We start from the raw sequence: 21,036 nt of genomic DNA on the forward strand, positions 1-21,036 counted from the left end.
ACTCTGAATCTAGCAGTACTGTGGTCTTGGGCTTCTCAGCCCTTCATTTCTATTAATTATAAACTGCTCAGTTTGTGATCATTTGTCATTAACAGACTCAGGCAGTCAAGATGACTCATTAATCAAAGAATGAATAGTAAGTTTCTGTAGAAGAGCTCAAAAGTCCACATAAGTCAGTAGGTTGGCAAGGGACTCAATAAGCACACCCAGGGTTAGGTTCAGAGTTGGGCACTGAGTGCATGTTCACAACACCATAGAAGTTGTTAGGCATCTATTATTTCTGTCTGCCTGCCAATGCCTGGCCCATAATAGCCTCAATAACTTTGGTCCCAGCACATGACCCAGTGAGAAACAATCACACCAAACAAGCATTTGTAGAGCCAGTTACTCAGTACATTAGGGTATGACCAAGCCCCTAGATCCAGCTCTGCTTAAAGCTAGTCCTACCTATGAACTACACAGTTTTGTTTTGATGCTAGATTGGATTTCATTTACTTGCAAATAAATACCTTAACTATCAAATTCCTTTTTAAAAAAACCTTCAGCCAGAGTTCCTGAAGAATGAATAGGATTACAACAAAGTTGTCCTTTATTATTCCCTGCTTCATAGGAATCTTTGGATGACTGAATTATTCACTTTCTCACAAGGAAAATACACTTTTCTGTAACTGATTATTCACACCTGATCCTAATACCAAGTTGTTTAAGCTTTCTGAAGATCAAAAACCTGTCTGTTCAGTTTTGTGTTTGTGGTTCCTAGGAGTTCATAGAATGAAGTGAAATTTCAGGACTTTTTGTTGTTGTTGTTGGTGGTGGTGGTGGTGGTGTTTTGGGTTTTTTGCTTAAATTTGCTTCTTTCTTGAATTCATTCTTTTCTGTGGAAAGGAGAAGAAACCACAAACAGAATATGTTAGATTTGACAAGCCTATCTTTGGCCCACTTCCCCACAAAACCAAAGCAACAGTTATGTGGTCAAAGCACAGATGCAAAAGGCAGGTGTCAGCAGTCACATTCTGTGAGTTTTGCAATACATTCAACATTATAAATTCCCATGTTGACTGAGTAATATGGACTCATTATAGCAGCCTCCACACAAGTCTGGCCTGCACCCACTGCCCTCCCTGATGATACTTGCTGTGATTAGACAACAACACATCCAAAAGAGCTTATATCTGACTGCCTTATACAACATGGATGGGGTGGGACTATGTGAACCTGGTATCCAAAGGTAGAATCTATCTTCATGAAGTGGTGGAAAGAACTTGAAGTCCAGAGAACACCGTGTTAACTAGGTCATTTCACCTTTCATGATGATGCATTTACTTTTAACATGGGAGAGATTAAAGGGATTACTATTTTTCACTGTGGATAGTGCTCCCTATAGTGGGTAGTCAAGTTGATGAAGTAGATCAAAACCAACTTATCAAAATGACTCTAGGGTTAGTGCGAGAATAGAAAAGATGAGCCTGAAGCAACTTGCACTACCAGGAAGTAGGACAGTCCTCCCACCCCTCCAAAAAAATCCACAATAAGGAACTTTAGGTTTAAAAAAAAAAGGCACAGGAGAAAAATGGGAAGCGTTCATAATAGACAACACTAGTACACTTCAATAAGCAAAGCAAAGTACTATTTGTTTATAGCCCAAAATATAAAATATTCACAAATACTGCCATTGATTTTAAAAAGTTACTTATACTAAAACCACTCACTTTCCCCCCTTACAGCCACACCTTAGAACTGCCCTTGTGGCAGAATCGTCTCCCATCGCCTCTCCAAATATACCCTGCCGCAAAAGTGATAAACTGGGAACTGAGGGCCACAATTTTTGTAGACAAATATGCTAAAACCAGATGTTGTTAAAAAAACAAAACAAGGGCCAGGAGTTTGGCCTGGTGGTAGAGTGCTTGCCTAGTATGCATGAAGACCCGGGTTTAATTCCTCGGTACCACATACATAGGAAAAAAGAAAAGAAAAAAAGCTGGAAGTAGTGCTGTGGATCAAGTGGCAGAGTGTTAGCCTTGAGGAAAAAGCCCAAGGACAGTGCTCAGGCCCTGAGCTCCAGGACTGGCACAAAAACAAAACACACTGACATGGGAAAGGGGGCTCACGCCTGTAATCCTAACTACTCAGGAGGCTGAGATCTGAGGACTGAGATTCAAAGCCAGGCAGGGCACTACAAGGCCATGAGATTCTTATCTCTAATTAATCACTAGAAAACAGGAAGTGGGGCTATGGTTCAAGGGTAGGGTAGTAGCCTGTCTAATAGAAAGAGACCTCAGTTATGAGAGTCATTCCAGCTGGCTGGAAGACTCTGGCATCCCTCTCAGGCTTTTACACCCAAAATGAAAGTCTGTTGATTTGTTGAGTCTGCTTTCTGCTCTTTCTTTATTTTGATTCATGACTCAGTTTTCTTACAGACTGAAATACTGATTGATAGAATAAGTAAGTGGGAAAGAACATACAAGTCTGCCACAGAGAAGAATGCCAAGTAACTTAGAATGATTCTTCACCAGACCTACTCCTTAAGGATTTTCTGTGTAGCATATCTTCCTTCCAAAGAGTACAGAATGGAAAGAGGGAGGAAAGGGTAACTGTGCAGTAGAGGAACCTGACAAACACCACCACATCCAGACAATGAAGGCTGACAGGAGCATAAACGTACTGTGTACTATCCTGATGATGATAGCACATAGCCCATTATAGTACATGGCCTTGATATGAGGTAATGGAAATGGCACTTCACTTCTGTGAACTTTTCTCAAATCTAATGAAGAACAGACAAATCTCAGTAGAGGAATTTTCTATTAAAAACTAACAAGTATCAAAGCTGTCAAGATCGCCAAAAGCTAGAAGAGTCTGCTTCTGTGGTCTGAACATGGCCCCCACATTCATCTGCTAGAAACTTAAGACTTGATGAACAGTATTAGGAGGGGAGGTCTTTTGGGAAATGATTAGATCATGAGAATGGAACCCTTAGGAACAGACTGTGAAAAGGTGCTTGAGAGAGTGGGTTATCTGGTTTGCCTTCCTACTTCCCCCATGCAGCTGCAGTAAGAAAGCCCATGGTGCCTTAATCTCAGAGTAAGACTCTAGAACTGCAAAAGAACAATTTTTCTTTTCTTTATAAATAACCTAATGGCAGGTATCCAGTTATAGTATGGCAAAATGGACTAAAACATCTGAAAAACTGTCAAAACTAAGAGGAGATTAGACTTTAAAAATACTGTTTTAGTATTTGTTGGTTAACTATGGCATATGTACCTCACTAATGTAAGACAATACTAGTAGGGAAAACCAGGCTGGGCATGAGGCCTTTTTGTGCCATCTCCACAACTTTTTTGTAACTCTAAAACTCTTCTAAAATTATTATTGTGTTGGTAGAGTGTGATTAAAATAAACAAGCAACTTGGACACCCTTTGAAGATTGTCTAAGCAGATAAGATCTAAGTTTTTACCACTTTGAAAGAGTATGAAATTAATGGAAAGAAAAATCAAGAAACAAAGTCTCCACTCAACCCTAGGCCCATATGAGTCACATGCTAGCCTCAGGCCAATTTTCCACCACTATCCAACACCTTCCTGTAAGGACTGGTGTGTTGTGCAAAGTTGGATTAGACAGCTTTCCATCACTTTGAAAAAAAATCCTGAGAAGATAGACTTAATTAGGTTTTCTTGGTTCCAGTTTCAGTGGTTGTGGACCATGTGCTGTGTGCCACAGAGAAGCACAATATATATTGATAGCAGGAGCCAGGTGCCGTTGGCTCTCACCTGTAACCCTAACTATTGAAGAAGCTGAGGTCTGAGAATTATCCACCTCAAACAGAGAAGTCTATAAAATTCTTACCTCCAATTAACCAGCAAAAAGCTGAAAGTTAAAGTATGGATCAAATAGTAAAGCACTTAGTTTTCTGGTAAATAGGAAAAATGATTTACATTTAATATATGCGATGAATTTTTACCTGAAGGAAAAAACACAAATGATTAGTTTTCTCTCTTTGAACCCCAAAATAGAAACAGCTTTATTTGTATTATTTATTAAAACAGTAGGAAATGGAGTTTGCAAAAATGGACTATCTTATTTTATTCCTCTTGACATTTTTTTCTCCTCACCATCAGTTAAAAATTTCTCTGAATATTCTCAAATTCTATAAGATTCATAACTTTTTTTCTTTACTGGAACATGTTAATGTATGTTGGTTATTTTTCATTATTTGATTTACTTAAGAAACATTGACATACCCCCTCAATGGGGGAAAGAAAAGAATAGGTTTATCTTACTTGTACAATCCATTAATAATAGCATCTACCAAATAAATAATTTTTCATTATTTAACCTGTTTCAAATGTGAATTCTATAAATGTCTGAGTGTAGGTTTTTGTGCTTGAAGGACTCTATCATACTTGTAACGGGGGATAATTGTTTGGAAATTCAAGGATTACTTCAAAATTCCTGACATGTGGGCATGGTTGCTATGTTGAAGTACAATAGGAAATAACAATAATGTGTTGACATATTACAACAGATACCTAACAATATTTGTAGAGAACCCATGATAATGCCTCTTACATATAATTTACTTAGTCTATGGGAGTTGGCAAATATATATGCAGCTGCCCAAATAAAGATTTTTTTTGTAACAGAAAAAAAAACAAATAGTAAAGCACTAGTTTTGAGTGAAAAAAACAACAACAAAAAAAAAAACAAAGGGAGATTGCCCATAGTCCTGAGTTCAAGCTCCAATATCAATGTAGTACGAAGAGTCATAACTCACTCTTTTTTTTTAACTGTATTTTTTTTGTCTTTTCTTTTTTGGCACTGGGGATTGAACCCAGTACATTGCACTTCCTAGGCAAGTGTTTTGCCACTGAGCTACATCCCAGCCCCTCTACTACACCATGCTTGGATGTGCAAAGTAGTCCCTGGGCCAGCAGCAATAGTAACACAAGTGAAGTTGCTAGAAATCTGGATCTCTTATTGTGTTTAAATCAGAAACCTGGGGTTAGGGCCTAAAGTTAGTATTTTATCAAGCCCTTCAAGACATTCTGGTGTTGCTGAAGCTTAGAATCACTGTCTATTACTGTGTGTTTTATTCCCATGGTCCTTCTCCATCAGCTAGCTCCTTGTCCAGCTGGCAATACCAGGGTCTTGATTCCTGGAGAGTACCTGTTTCATCTACTAACAGTGAGCGAAGGAGAAGCAGTCCTATACATAGGCATGTAGATAGTTGCTACAACTCAGTGTGAGTTAACCATCTACAGAAAGACCCAACTACTTCACTTCCTAGAACACAGTAACTTTGCCTAGCCTGTCTGAAGCAGTGAAGAAAAAGTCAGGGTACTTATTGAGACCACACATCTCATATTTAGCAGAAAAAATCCAATTTCCCACATTAGGTCCTTCGGTATTTGTCGGACAAAGGTATCCATTTGTAGGTCAGAAAAGGCAAAGCTATCTTTCATAAATATCCACATAGATCTGTGAAAGTAAGACCTTCAGTTACCAGAGAAGGAAAGAGGCTCCCAAGCCCTTAGCCATGGAACATACATACCATGCAGAAGAACTGAGCTTAACCCACTGGAATGCTATTCTGCTTGTGGAACCAATGACTAGAAAAACAGGAATTACAGGTTAGAAGTATGATGCCTGCTGCCTTTGCAGGTTTGCCTAAGAAGTCAGTCCTTCTCCTGAACCACGAGCACAGTCTTGATCCTTTTCACATGTCTTATTATGTGTCATTCCTTAATGACATGCAACACACATATACCAGACTTAACAGCACACTGGGCTAGACAGCACACTGAGCTAGACAAAGTCTGAGCTCAATACCTTGTTGTGGAAATTTTTACATGTTTGTGCTTATGCACAAGATGAAAAAAATTTCTGGTATCTAGTGTCTCCCCAAAAACATAGACAAGGTTTATATGTACTTGTGAGCAGAGACACTACTTTTCAGGCATAACTATTAATAAATCATATGTGTATAGATGTATGTCATGGAAGTGGCACTGTATCTCCAGAGGTAGGGTGGTAGTCTTGAGCTGAAGAGCTCAGGGACAGCATCCAGGCCCAGAGTTCAAGACCCATGACCAACAAAATAAATAAATAAATAAATGTATGTTGTATCCCCCATTCACAGTGTCCTGTACAGCGAGTGTACAAGTTACTTACGATAAGTTACTGATATATATAAAGGTAAATAATACACTTACATTTAGGCAAACTCAACTTACCACAAAAGATATTGACATTAAATGGGCACAAAGCATGACAATACGTGCGCATGTATAATGAGTGCCTGTGTTCAGAACACTGATAGAATTGATGGATACATGATCCCTTACTCTCTCCATTGATAGACCATGGGTCAGCCATTCACCCACTGGAGTAACTCCCTAGTTCCTACCTTTTAACTACAAAGGATAGCCTGCTTTCCATTTCTATATTGCTCCCCTTGATCAGTATCTCCCTACTTCTCTACCTTTTAAAATGACATGCTACTCCATAGTCATAAAGATCCCAATCAGATCTTTCCTGCTGGAATGTTTGCAAATACTCTCCCCACTCAATGGTTATCAATGAAAATAGAACCTAGCCCAAAGAGTTAAATCAGTGATGTTCCTTCAAAAAAAAGTGCACAGAGTAGTGTATCACTCTTTGTCAACACTCTAGGAACTTTCATTAAGTTGTCTCCCTTTTCAAACAGTCCTTTCCCTATCAAACTGGAAGGCCCTTTGATTTTTAAATGCTGTGCCTAAGCTCATCCTGCATTCTCTGCCTACAATGTCCTTACCAAGCCCTCTATCCCTACCATCAAGACATCCTTCAGGGCAAGGCTCAAATACCCATTGCTCTACATAATCTCCCATTAATCTTCTTAGCTCCTTCTTTATCTCATTTATATGTAAGAAATAATCTGAGCCAGGCACAGTACCTCCCGCCTGTAATCCTAGCTACTCAGGAGGCTGAGATCTGAGGGCTAAAGTTCAAAGCTAGCATGGGCACTAAAGTCCAAGAGACTTTTATCTCCAATTAATGACCCAAAAACAGGAAGTGGTGCTGTGGCTCAAGGGGTAGGGTGGTAGCCTTGAACTGAAGACCTCAGGGGCAATGCTCAGGACCAGAGTTCAAGGTCCACAACTGACCAAAGAAAGAAAGAAGGAAAAAAAAGAAAGGAAGGAAGGAAGGAACCTAGTAAATCTAAGCAAAAATGTATTAGGGGAAAAAAAAAACATCCATTTAAAGAACAAAAAAGCCAGACACTTGTAGTTCATGCCTGTAATCCTACCTACTTAACAGTCTGAGGTTCTGAAGATTGCAGTTCAAAGCCAGTCTGGGCAGGAAAGTCTGTGAGACTCTATCGCCAATTAACCTTCAGAAAACCAGAAGTGGAGCTGTGGCTCCAAGTGGGTAGAGTGCTAGCCTTGAGCAAAGGAGCTCAGAGTCAGTGCCCAGGCTCTGAGTTCAAGCTCCATAAAAGACAAGGAAGAAAAGGAGGGAGAGTGGGGGAGGGAGAGGAAGCTAGACCAGACCAACACTATGTGAGACACAATGGTCTGCTCAGGATGCACACAGACAGTAGAATCTCCATTCCCCTTAGCTTTGGATCCAGATTCAGGATCCAAGTCCTGCAACAGGACCACCCAAGGCTCAGGAGAACAGACTTCTCATTTTGTTCCCAGCAGATTAGGTCCACAGGCAAGCAGTTGTTTTTCAAGTGGAAATCAAATAAGATAAATGGATTTTGGCTAACCCAAGAGCAAGTAAATGCTCTCAGCTTCTGTTCTCTTATTGATAAACTGAAATGATAACAACCGTATAATTTAAGAGTTCAATGAAGCAGTGTAAAGCAAGTCACTGGGCCTGGCACACAGATCTCAGTGGTTATTAGCTGCCACCATCAGTATTGCTATTGCCTGTTTACTCTTATTACCACCTTTAAAGGAAGGAAGGCGCCTCATTCCCTAATGACTCCACAAGATACACAAGAAACAAACCTCAGACACTTCTACATAGATCAGAAATGAGCTTGAAGGGGGCTGGGAGTTTGGCCAGAGTGCCTGGTAGAGTGCCTAGCATGCAGGAAGACCCGGGTTCAATTCCTCAGTACCAAATACATAGAAAAAAGCCAGAAGTGATGCTGAGGCTCAAGTGGTAGAGTTCTAGCCTTGAGAAAGTCCAAGGACAGTACTCGGGCCCTGAGCTCAAGCCCAGGACTGGCAAAAAATAAAAAATAAAAGGAAATGAGCTTGAAGCTGTTAAACCTGTGAGAGAAAAACCCAAGTGGGTTTCCATTCTATTCTTTTGAAACATCAAATACCCCCTAACTCATCTCTGATTCCAGACAACTGAGCTACACTAGAACTGGAGTTAGGAAGTTATTTTAAGCTATTTTCAGAGCAATGCTGGAAGACAGGTTGTTAGATCTTGTCCAGATTCAGTTATAAAGGTAATACAAATTTAACTTTGGATTCAATTCCCATTAGCAAGTAAACAAGCCTGTGTGTGGCACCACAGAGAGAAAGTCAAACCCTCAGAACAAGAGATAAAACCCTTCTCCTACCAGGTTCTGCATGACCTCCTGCAATCAGCAGACACAAAAGGGCAGGACTTGGCTCATCTCATCCTCCTGGGAGGATTTCCCAGCCACATTCTCTTTTTCTTCTTTAGTCAGTTCTTTGTAGCCTGAATCAAGACCTACAGGAAAATGGAACTTTTCTCCCCAGGGTCCCAATTAAAAACCAGACTCTTTCCCTTTGAGCCACATATCACTGTTATAATTAGTGAATTCTCTGTTTGATATCTAAATCCCCTTCTAGGCTGTAAAATACTTGCAGGGAGCTTCTACCTCTGCGTAATTCATCATCATATCCCCAGTGCACAGCCTGATGCTGGGCACTTAGCACATAATCAACAAATACTTATGAACAAAAACCTTACATACTTTAATTCTGGAAGTATTTACTTAAATTTAGTATGTGACATTAAAATCATACATCTACATGTACATGTATATGTCTGACCTACACATTATTTCTAAAACATTCAGTAATATAATCACAAAGAGTAGAAAAAATGCCAAACTATTTATATACAAAGTCTGTGATCTTCTGGTGATCCCAGCTGTTCATTGAAACTGGATTCAGCTGTGCTTTAGACTCAAGCAATTTTCAGTTCCATACCACCCAGGGACCACAGGTAACAACATATTCCATTCTACCAAAATACTAGATTCACTACCGCCACCTTTATGGTGTGAATAAACACAGACATCTAGACCACTGACATAATTTTCATCTAAAGAAATTTTATATGAAAGCAATTTGCTTCTCAACTTCCAATCCACACACTATTATCACTTTAAGAATCATATTCCACTTGTTCTCAAGGGGTCTTGGAGTACCTCAAAATAATCACACCCTGACTCCCAAATAAATTTAGGTAGAGGCAGTTATAAAGCAAACCCAAGGAAAAAAATGATTTCAGAATAACAAACAATGTGACTAAGAAAAATAAGTTATCACTTTTGTCTATATTTTTCCAAGATGAAAGAAATATATCAAGTTCAGAACAATCAGATAAATAACCAAAAAGTCAATTCTTTTGCTGCTCTCAGCGTTAATTCCATTTGTTATGAAAGGATTACCAACTTTTCTGATGGCTGAAATAAGCCCAGGAATGAAAATGAAGACCATAGCCTTCCTGCTATTAGCTTGTGCAAAGGAGAAACTTTATCAAAATTTTCTAATCTTTTTCATATGAGAGGAATCCTTTTAAAAAAATGTTTTACGGGGGACTGGGATTGTGGCTTAGTCAGAGAGTGCTTGCCTAGCATGCATGAAGCCGTAAATGCAATTCCTCAGTACCACATAAATAGAAAAAGCCAGAAGGGGTGGTATGGCTCAAGTAGTAGAGTGTTACCCTTGAACAAAAGTGGCTCAAGGACATTGGCAGGCCCTGAGTTCAAGCCCCAAGACTGGCACACATGCACACACACAAAATTTTTTAATTCAAGTGTGATTTTTTTTTTTTTTTGCCAGTCCTGGGTCTTCGTGCATACTAGGCCAGCACTCTACCACTAGGCCAAACTCCTGGCCCCTGTACTCATTATTTTTTAAGTTCCAGGGACTATTGCCTATCATTTACAATGAACAAAGCAGTGTCACCATCATTCTGACTCCCTTGGCCACAACTACTTCCTTTCTACTCCCCACAGTGCTAAATAAAACAATGATAAAAAGGGCAACAGACAATCAGAATGGGAAGAACATTTTTGCAATGTACAGTCTTTTCCCTCAGTTTTTCTAATGGGAAGGAGAGAAATACATTAAGCAATATTTAGTGTTCCTCAGGGGATGTTTAAAGAGCTTAGAGTGTGAAAACACTCAATTGTTGCTAAATAATAATAGACAAGATTTTCACTTTCTGAATGTATTCATTCTATTTTAACCCAATAATAATTCCATGTTTTGGCAGGTATTTTGGATGTCCCCAACATTCTGCTAATGCAAACCATGCTCCCATGAAGCAACAATGCCAGAAAACATGCAAAGGACATTTGAGACTGCTACACATTGAAGAGAAAGTCACATTTAATGGTAACAATGTCATGAATGTATATACATTGTCACTGATAATCTGTCTGCCTGCCTGCCTGCCTGCCTGCCTGCCTGTCTGCCTGCCTGCTTGCCTGCCTACAAATCTACTGCAGGTACTGGGACTTGAACTCAGGGCTTCATGCTCTTGCTTGGCTTTTTCATTCAAGTTTGGTACTCTACCACTTGACCCCTGCCTCTACCTTTGACCTTTTGTTGGTTAGTTGTAGTCTCCACCAAAGTCCCCATCCTGTCTATGACTCTTAAATTTTAAAATTGAAAAAAAATTTTTTTGCCAGTCCTGGGGCTTAAACTCGGGGTCTGAGCACTGTCCTTGGACTTTCTCAAGGACAGAGCTCTACCACTTGAGCCACAGCACCAGTTCCAGCTTTTTGCTATATATGTGGTACTGAGGAATCAAACCCCAGCCTTCGTGCATGCAAAGCAAGCACTCTATCACTAGGCCAAACTCGTGGCCTCTCTATAATTTTTTTTTTTTTTTTTTGCCAGTCCTGGGCTTGAGCTCAGGGCCTGAGCACTGTCCTTGGACTTTCTCAAGGCTAGAGCTCTACCACTTGAGCCTCAGCACCACTTCCAGCTTTTTTTCTATGTATGTGGTACCGAGGAATCGAACCTGGGTCTTCATGCATGCTAGGCAAGCACTTTAACCACTAGGCCAAACTCCCGGCCCCTCTCTATAATTTTTTTAAACACTTTATTTTAAAGATTTCCAACACATACAAAATGAATAGAGCAATAATGTCCAAGAGAACTATATGTATACATATATATAGTATATGTATAATGTTTAAGTAGCTAACTCAGTGTTAAATGAAATAGGTGACATTATTTTTATTATTTATTTTTATTTCTGAAATATCATCTCAACAAATAATAAACTGTTTCCCAATTATGTTTACATTCTTTTCACACCAAATCCTCAGAATTCAGTGTGTATTTTTACACTTCCTCTATAAGGAATGGCCACAATTCTAGTGCTGTAACTGTGAGCCAATGACTGCCCAGTGCAGAGTGCACATGTGAATACTGCAGTCATCCTTTCAGCTTCAGTAAGCATCCCAGCCTTGTTTCCTCTACATTTTCTCCCTGCTCATGGGATATTTATTTTTAAATAAATCCTAAAAATCGGAAGTGTTCAAATTTCCCTCATTCAGGCTGGGATATAGCTCAGTAGCAAAACACTTCCCTAGCACGTACAATGTCTGAGTATAAAATAAGACACATACACAAAAAAATCCCAACAGTTAATATTCTTTCATTTATTCTCTCTCTACCCCTTCCTTCCTTGTCTTTCTACAGGTGGTTTGTTCAAGCTGGGAGCTCAACAATTAACAATGGGGAGGTTTTTGTTTGTTAGTCCTGAAGCTTGAACTCAGGGCCTGGGCACTGTTCTTGGGCTTTCTCAAGGCTAGCCTTCTACTACTTGAGCCACAGCACCACTTTTAGCTTTTTCTGTATATGTGGTATGGAGCAACCAAACCCAGAAATGCACTCTACACTAGGCTACCCTCCCAGCCCCCAATGGGGAATTTTAATGACAAAATTTAGAGTAAGGATAATGATTGTGGTAGAGGATCTGCTTAGAATATTTAAGGCCCTAGGTCTGAACCCCAACAGAAAAAAAATGACTTTTTGATGACCCCAACCTAATAGTTTTACTTTTAGCATATTTCTTTACTCATTCAGCTGTATACATTATGCACTTGTCTTATGTACTAAGACAGGTGTGTAACACTATTCTAGCCACACTGTTCTAGCCCAAAGCATAAGAACAATAAAGAACTTCCAGTTGGGCTCCTGGTTGCACATGAGAATCTTGCAAGAAAGCTTCATAATACCAGCTCTACTAGCTGACAAATGGATAAATAAAATAATGCAAGCAGGCTCCAGACAAGTGACCAACAGCTGTATTTCAGTAGAATAATTGTTTCCTATATAATGAGTAGACACAGAGCCTTCTCCAACTCCTAACTTGAAGGAGACAGAGGAAGTCTTCTACAAGTCACATTTCAGCCAACAGGTGAAAACTGACTGGGAATGAATGAGGCCAATGTGGATAAGGAGGAAAAGATTATGAAGTAGACAAAAAACTGCAAACACTGAAAGGTAAACCACTCCCTGCTCCACATTACTCTGAGTGTGGAAATGATATTCTGCATATACAACAGGGTATTGTTAAGCAATAAAAAATTGTCTCCTACTACAGCAGGTATGAACCTTAAAACAATATGTTAAAAGAAAGAAGCCACATACAAAATGCTATACATCGTACGTATGACATCATTTATGGAATAGGCAATTTCATACAAAGTAGGGATGATACAATGTTCTAAAATTAGGGTGAGAGTTGCCCAACTCTATGAATATGAAAAAATCACTACATTGTATACTTCAAAGGGGTAAACTATATATGTAAATAGATCTCAATAGAGCTGTTTAAAAAACAGTAACTGAATAAAGTATGCCACATTCACACAAGGAAATATCCATATATATGTATATAGATATATTCACATCTATATGCATATATACATATAGAGATATATTCATATCTATATACATACATATAGAGAGAGACAGAGACACAGAGAGAGAATGTCTTTTTAAAAATCTAGTTACTGACCCTCCTCAGTCCTAGACCATTTAATCCCCAAACTTTGGGAGTAGAACCTAGGCAGAGGAGGTCCCTATGGAATTCTTAATTAATTCTAATTTAAGCCAAAGGAGAAATAGGTTTAGGGCAGGCTTCAGACAAGTGACTAACAACTGGAGAATGGTAGGATAACTGCTTCTTATAAAATTGGTAGGCACAGAGCGTGGTGAGTCTTCTCTACCTCAAACTTGACGGAGGCTGAGGAAGTCTTCCTAGAAGTGACATTCCAGCTATCATGTTATAAGACAACTAGGAGTGAATGAGGAGGGAGAGGGGAAGGAGGGAAGAAAGAAAAGTGTTGAAGGAAGAAAGACACAAGCAACATATGAAAGATTCCATTTGTGTTTGTAAATGCTCAGTGTTTTAAGTTGTAGATTATGCTAGTAGAAGTAGTTTAGAGTTCGTTAAAGATGTGGATTTCGAGTTAAAGAACTATCCAGGCAACAGGAGTGCTCACACAAAGGCAATATGTTTTGCAATGAATTAAGTTCAGATTAACAGGGCACATGATCAGGCAATGATGGAGTAGAGTCAACATTGAGTCTGCACTGCTGGATCCTGACTTCAGCCTAACAGGCAAAGAAAATAACTTGGAGCTAGAAGCTCAGCTGCAATATTTATTAGCTGACGAGTAGACATGAACTTTACCTTTCTTAGCCTCATCTAGAGGTTGAGGGTATAATAATACATCTGTTTTGATGTGGCTCTCAAGATAGAATTCAATGATGTACATACAAATCTGATGATAACCATTTGGCACATAAAAGATCAACAGCTGCTGCTTCTGTTGCTAATATTATTATTAAGTTTAAAGCCACCCACAAATTTTTAACATTATGAGAACACTTAGAGAAATTTTCTAAGCATATGTAGTATGAAGGGGAGAGAAAGACAGGAAGGAAAACTACCTGTTATGGGGAGGCAAGAAGTCCCTAAGACCTTGAACTAAGGTACTGCATGGAGCCAAGTGTTGTTGGCTCATGCCTATAATCTTGGCTACTCAGGAGGCTGAGATCTGAGGATAGAGGTTTAAACCCAGTCCACCCAGGGAAGTCCATGAGACTCTTAGCACTATAGCTCAAGTTGTAGAGCACAAACCTTGAGCAAAAAAAGCTAAAGGAAAGCATGCAGGCCCTGAGTTCAATCCCTAGTACTAGTGGGGGAAAAAAAAAAGTTCCACAGGGCAACAAGAAGAACCCATGCAAAAGACTGAGAAAAGGGTTGGCTTGTGTGAACAGGATTAGAATAGCAGTACTTGGGGAAAAAAAGAAAGGCTTTTCCAGCCAACTGTCAGGAGTGCAAACCTTTAATCCTAGCCACTCAGGAGGCTGCAATATGAGGATCACAGTTTGAAGCCAGCCAGGGCAGCAAAGTCCATGAGACTCTAATTTCCAATTAACCAGCAAGTCAGAGGTAGAAGTGTGGCCCAAATATAATGTATTTGTGGGAGAAAAAAAAAAGAGAAAATGAAGTCTGAGTTCAAGCTCCAGTTAAGGTACACATACACACACACACACACACACACACACACACACACACACACACACACGCACGCACGCACACAAAAGAAGATAAAAATAAACAGCAACAGTGCCAGGCATAGTAGCACATGCCTGAAATCCTAGCTACTCAGGAGGCTGAGATCTGAGGATCAAGGTTCAAAGTCAGCCTGGACACTAAAGCCTTGAGCTAAAGAGCTCAGGGACAATGCCCAGGCCCAGCATTCAAGCCCACGATCCACAAAAAATAAATAAATAAAAATAAAATAAAATAACAACAAAAATACCAGAAGGCTTTTCCAGAGAAGAAAAGCCTGAAAGCTGATGAAGTTGATCTAGATAGGAAAGGAATTTGCAGAGCACTACAAACAACACTCAATTATGCATGGAAGTCTCTTTCAACCTAATAGATTCCACCTTCCACAGTGTCTCACACTCCCCTCAGGTCCCTGAGCATTGTACTCCAGGCCTCCTGGGGCTCTCCAGAAATGGAAATGACAATTTAAAAAATACAGTCCTGCCAAGAAGCACATTATACATAAAACTGGATTATCCAGCAGACCAATATGCATGGGAAAACATTCCATTACCTCCAAAACTGGAATGAAGTAGACAAAAATGCATCTCTTCCTCATATTCTCTTCTGCCTTAGTCCTTTAGGCAGTAACCATGACATGCTTTCCAGACCACTTCACACCATCAGTTTCAATGCAAGAGAGAAAGGACCTGCAATGCCAGTTTTACTAAAAGGTTATTGCAGAAACTTGAGGAATCCATGGTTTCTACATAGGGAAAAGATAGATATACTTGCTTCCTCACACTTAAGAGGTAGTAAGAATCATATTTCAGAGGACATTCAACCAAGTGGTTAACACTAATCTGATTTCTCTTTAAATTTAAGTGAAAGTATGACTTTTTTTTTTCCCTCCTCTATGAGAAACGATCAAACTACGCAGGCCCACAAACCATACACTAAACCACAAAACGGTAGTTAAAAGGCCCCACAATTCAGAAATGGTACACACAGACTCTAGATCCTGGAAACCAGCAAGTTTTCAGATGGTTTAAATATGTTGTATTATTGGGCTCTATCATTATGACTTAACATCTAATTAAATGGTAGGGAGAGGGAGAAGTGCAGGAACAGATTCTAAGAAGCTATGGGTTTAGAATCCCAAAACTAAGTAATCAAATCTGCCTATTGACTCTGGACAAATTCCTAAACTTATCCTTAGTTGTTTTTTTCTTCTCACCTACAAAAAATGAAAGAATGTTACAATGCTGCCTAAGAAAACCTTGAAGGTGGGGATGAGAGTTTGGCCTGGTGGTAGAGTGCTTGCCTAGCATGCAGAAAGACCCGGGTACAATTCTTCTGTACCACATACATAGAAAAAAAAAACAGAAGTGGTGCTGTGGCTCAAGTGGTAGAGTTCTAGCCTTGAGAAAAACCTAAGGACAGTGCTCATGCCCTGAGCTCAAACCCAGGACTGGCCAAAAACAAAACAAACAAAACAAACAAAACACACACACACACACACACACACACACACACACACACAGAGAAAACCTTGAGGATTAAGTGTGACAACCTGTAGCAGCCAGGAAGTATCTGGTTTACAATCTATTAGTGATTATTGAGAATATACCCAGTGACAAAGCAGTAGCTTCTGTTTCAAAGAAAGCTAATTTGTCTATTCCTTATACTTATGAAAACCTTATTATAGTTTCTTAGAATTGGCTCAGCACAATAAAGACAAAAAATAGGCTGGAATCCTTATTTTGCCATTATAACCTTGGGAGAAAAATTGGTAATTGTCTGAAGACTTAATTTGTCTTCTGGTTAAAAATACCTTAGATAGGCCAGGAGTTTGACCTAGTGGTAGAGTGCTTGCCTAACATGCATGAAGCCCTAAGTTCAATTCCCAGTACCACATACAAAGAAAAAGTGGGAAGTGGTGCTTTGGCTCAAGTGGCAGAACACTAGACGAGCAAAATAAAGTCCAAGAACAGTGCCCAGGCCCAGAGTTCAAGCCCAAGGACTGGCAAAAAAAAAAAAAAGCTTAGCCAAGGAGATTATTGTAATATTTAATAAGACAAGTTATACAAAGGTCCTAGACTAAATCTTGGTGCTTAGTAGGTGCTTATCAAAAGTGGTTATTGTGCTTTGTTAATTTCCTCAATAGAAAAAAGATGAAAAATCAAGAACTACAAAAAAAGATGACTATCAAAACGATAAAATTTCATTTGTTCATTCTACAAACATGAATTTTGGACCTATTGTGTGTTGGGCAAGTGTTTATGACATTGAAGAGTCAGTAATGAAGAACAAGACAGATAAGGTCTCTGCTTTCTGGCAACTTACATTCTAATAGGTTAAGGCAGAGAGTAAATGAGCCAAGATCATTCACAGTATAAGTACTCTAAGAAACAGCAAAACAGAAGCTGGGTGCAGGTGGCTCATGTCTGTAATCCTAGCTACTCAGTATGCAAAGATGAGTATTATGGTTGGAAGTATGCCTGGGCAGAAAAGTCTGTGAAACTCTTACCTTTAACTAGCAAAAAATCAAACTGAGCAGGTACTGGTGGCTCACACCTGCAATCCTAGCTACTCAGGAGGCTGAGATCTGAGTTCAAAGGCAGCCCAGGCAGAAAGTCCAGAAAACCAAAAGTGGAGCTGTGGTTCAAATGGTAGAACTCTAGCCTTGAGCAAAAGAGCTCAGGAACAGAGCCCAGGCCCTGAGTTCAAACCTCACGACTGAGAAAAAGAAAACAACAACAACAAAAAATCAGAAGTGGAGGTGTGGCTCAAGGCTGAGTGTAAACCCCTGAAGGACCACCACTGAAAAAGGAGTAGGAACAGCGGCAACGAAGACGAGAGGACAGGATCATGTGGAGTTGGTGAACACTGGTAAGAAATCTGCTTGGATACAATCCAAGCCCAAATGAAAAATGTCCTTTGGCCAGAAGAGGGACTTCAACTTGTACAATGTTTGGGGAGGGAGGAAGGACAATTAAAAGCCAGACCAATTCTCTGGAGGTTAATTTTTTGGCAGCTCCTTTAAATTACTATATTTCCAAATATCCCCATCACTTAGAACTTAAAGGTCGGTGCAGTATCTCTGGGGACCCCAGAGCCTGCAGGTTCTAGACCTACACAAAGCGACAACTTTATTAACCCTTTGGGTTCCGAGAGTCGGAGAGGAAAGCCCGGAATTAGGAAGTACCGGAACGCAATGCTAGGCCCCCGAGGCTGCGAACACCCTTCCTCCGGGGCGCCTGGAAACCCGACGGGCGGTGGCTTTTGATGTTCAGCCCCGGCACCGGTGAGGCAGCCCAGCAAGCGCGGCGCCCGCAACTACGGAGTCAGCCCGCTGCACCCCCCCACCCCGCGGATGTGGTCCAAGCGTCGCGGCGGGCCCAATTAAGTCGGGTTTCCTGTGCCGCCCGCCCTGGCGCGGCGCCGGTCGTGGCCCCGGACAGCTCAGCTCCTCCACGCCGAGTCCGCCCGCGCCCGGACTCCGCGCCGCGCACGGCTACTTCCGGCGGTCAGCCCCTGCTAGGCTACCCGTCCAGGGACAGAACCCCAGGGCGGGTAGCGCCCCGTCGGTCCGGAGGGGAGCGGTAGCACCCGCCCCAGGCGATCTCCGGGGCCCAGGGATGCCTCGCCCGCTAGCTGCCCCTCCCCGCCTCCTCCCCGACAGGACATCGTCCTCCCGGATGACGCGCACCCCAAATCTCAGCACTTCGGGACCCCGAAGCCTCCTGGCACCCAGGGCACCCCAACACAATTCTGATGCCCCCCCCCCCGCCCCGCCGCTCACCTGCGCGCTCGGCCGCGGGGAGGAGACCGCCTCGTTCCCGGGTGCCAAGCTCGGGGTTTCGCCCTCGACCGCGGCGGCGGCCGACCGGACCGCACCTCTCCAGTCCAGAACAACGCGCAGCTGACAGTTCTCTCACCAGCCGCAGGAAACTGAGCTGAAGGGACTCGCGGCCGCACTGTGGGGCGGGAGCCCGCGAGGAGCACCGGCCGCCTGGCGCCGGGTTCCACGTCTCCGCCCGCCGGCGCTGTGACAGCGCCGCGACCGCGCGACCAGTTCCTAGCACTTTGCCCAAGAACTTCGCGCGCGCCTCCGAGCCAGCCGCCTGAGCCGCCCAGCAAGGGGCGGGAATGAGGGAGGAGCCTGAGCCCGCCCAGGGGGCGTGGCCTCACGCGGAGGGCGGGGGGACGACAAATGACCTCCACACCCACCAATGAGGAGCCAGGCCTAGAAAGGAGGTGGAGCTTTACCGGCGGATTCCTTGGTGCGTCAGGAGAGTAGCGACCCCAGGCATAGGGCGGAGAAAGCCAGGCGCTGGGCCGATGTAGAGCCGGGGGCTCACAGTGGCCAAGCACAGTACCTGCGTGGCCATAGGTGCTTAATAAGTACCGAATAGCATTTCAGAAGGAAGGAAATGAGGGTTGCACGGGAGGATTGGCTAGAGGCTGATTCATGAGAATCACGTTTCGAAGCCAGCCAGAGCAGGAAAGTCCATGAGACTTAGATCTCTAGCCAGTAAAAAACCGGAAGTGGAGATATGGCTCAGCTGGTAGAGTGCAGTCGAGTGGAAAAAGCTAAGGGACAGGGTCCAGGCCCTGAGTTCAAGAATTAGTGTCACCATCACCACGTCTACTAATAAATAAATGTCTAGACAGCAATATCAACCTGGTTTGACTTCCTTCTCCAGCCTGGACACCTTTGGACTCTTGCTTGAATGCAAGCCACTGATAATTAGACTGAGGGGGATGAGGGGAGGGTGGCAGGACAAAACGTAAATAAAGAGCACTTACTAAACATCTGTCCTCTGCCCGTAGCAAGTGTAGTCTCAAGCCTGTGATATGTGTGCATAAGGCTTCCGGCCTCACCAAGCTCACATTGTTGAGGCAGACAATAAGCAAAAGAGAATGTACTGCTAAAGACACTACTGCTGAAAGTGCTGTTGAAGCCTTAGCGCTGGCTTGAGGGCCCTGCTTTCAAATGTGAAGCTGCCCAGGCCTGTCTCAGCAAGACCTCTGCAGGCCCTGGGCAGAGCAATAACAAATTATTCAACCTCTCTGAAGCCCCATCACCCAGCCAGCAACGCGTGGGACTCGCTAGGCTGGGCTCCTGGCACCCTACCCATTCCAGAAAGCCTCCTTCAGGAGTTAACCACCACCTGCAGCCATTGCTGCATCTTCAGTCTCCAAATTAATCCCGACTTAAAGTTTCTAAGATTCTTTCCTCAGCTCTGCTAACCACATTTCATTCATTCACTCAGTTATCTGTTTTGCTTCTGCTTCTGGCCAGAGGATCTGCCAGATCCTCTGCTTCTAGACAGAGGATCCCTAGGCTGGCCGTGCTGCCTGTGTTGGCACACGAACTGAGCTGGAGGCTTCCAACAGAAAATGATGCTTAAGCCGCCCCCATCAGACATCCGAGAACACCGGCAGAGGAACAGGTCTGGCCTACTCATCCTGAATTCAAGGGGACATCTTGCTCACCCCGAGCTGTGTTGCCTGCAGTGCTGTCTTCTTTTCAACAACCCTTCCTTCAGAAGCCTGCTTCACTCAAGCTCATTTCTTTTGTCCCCCATCTCCATTTTAAAAAAACAACCAAAAAAACCCATCATCACCCTGACACAAGAGCATTCTTTTTTCTGCAGACTGGCCTTTAATAGAAAAGGAATTTCTTTTTATTGTTCAGCATCTAGTTCTTGATCTTCTCTTTCTCCAATGTTTTCCAAGTTGGGGGTGTGTGTTTGTCTACTGGCACATGGGGTCCTTAATTAGACATAATAGGAAAGTTATTCATAGTCAAATTGTGTCTTGCCTACAGGAAAGAGGAATCTTGCTGTATCTCTTCAGTTTCATTTCCTCTTCTAAATAAGCTTCCAGGCACTCCAGCTCCTACAATCAAAAGGGGGAACATTTTTAAAGTTGAAACCCACGCAGAGCTAATTATTCTTGAAAAAGCTTGTTAATGTTCTAAAATTAGCTTTCTCCTAGAGTTTTATTTTAAAGCAATGATCTGGATGGACTAGAGAAGGATCAATGGTTGTATAGTAAAAGATTCTAGAGCTCTTCTTCGAATTGTTCAATAGATGAATCTTTGTAGATCTTTTCACCATGGGGATAAATTTTCCTGCAGTTGGGTAAGGGACGTTAATTAGCATCTGAACTTTATAGAAGTTAAGTTTACATATCTTGATAGAAAAAGGAAGCTGACTGCAATAGAATATAGACATGAACTATAG

The 21,036-nt window shown here is 41.9% G+C and overlaps 1 protein-coding gene across 4 annotated transcripts in view; it reads right to left on the reverse strand.

Moving 5' to 3' along the window:
- Osbpl3 (oxysterol binding protein like 3) overlaps positions 1-18,857 on the reverse strand; it is a 179,028-nt gene extending 160,171 nt beyond the window's left edge. For all 4 annotated transcript variants that reach the window (XM_090332781.1, XM_090332779.1, XM_090332780.1 and 1 more), the window contains exon 1: positions 18,588-18,857. The gene's annotated coding sequence lies outside the window, so the exon portion shown is untranslated. The remainder of the gene's footprint in view (positions 1-18,587) is intronic.
- Positions 18,858-21,036: the final 2,179 nt, after the last annotated feature.

This window comes from Megascapheus bottae, chromosome 5 (genome assembly GCF_031878675.1).
Source record: "Megascapheus bottae isolate mThoBot1 chromosome 5, mThoBot2.hap1, whole genome shotgun sequence".
Taxonomy (NCBI): Eukaryota; Metazoa; Chordata; class Mammalia; order Rodentia; family Geomyidae; genus Megascapheus; species Megascapheus bottae.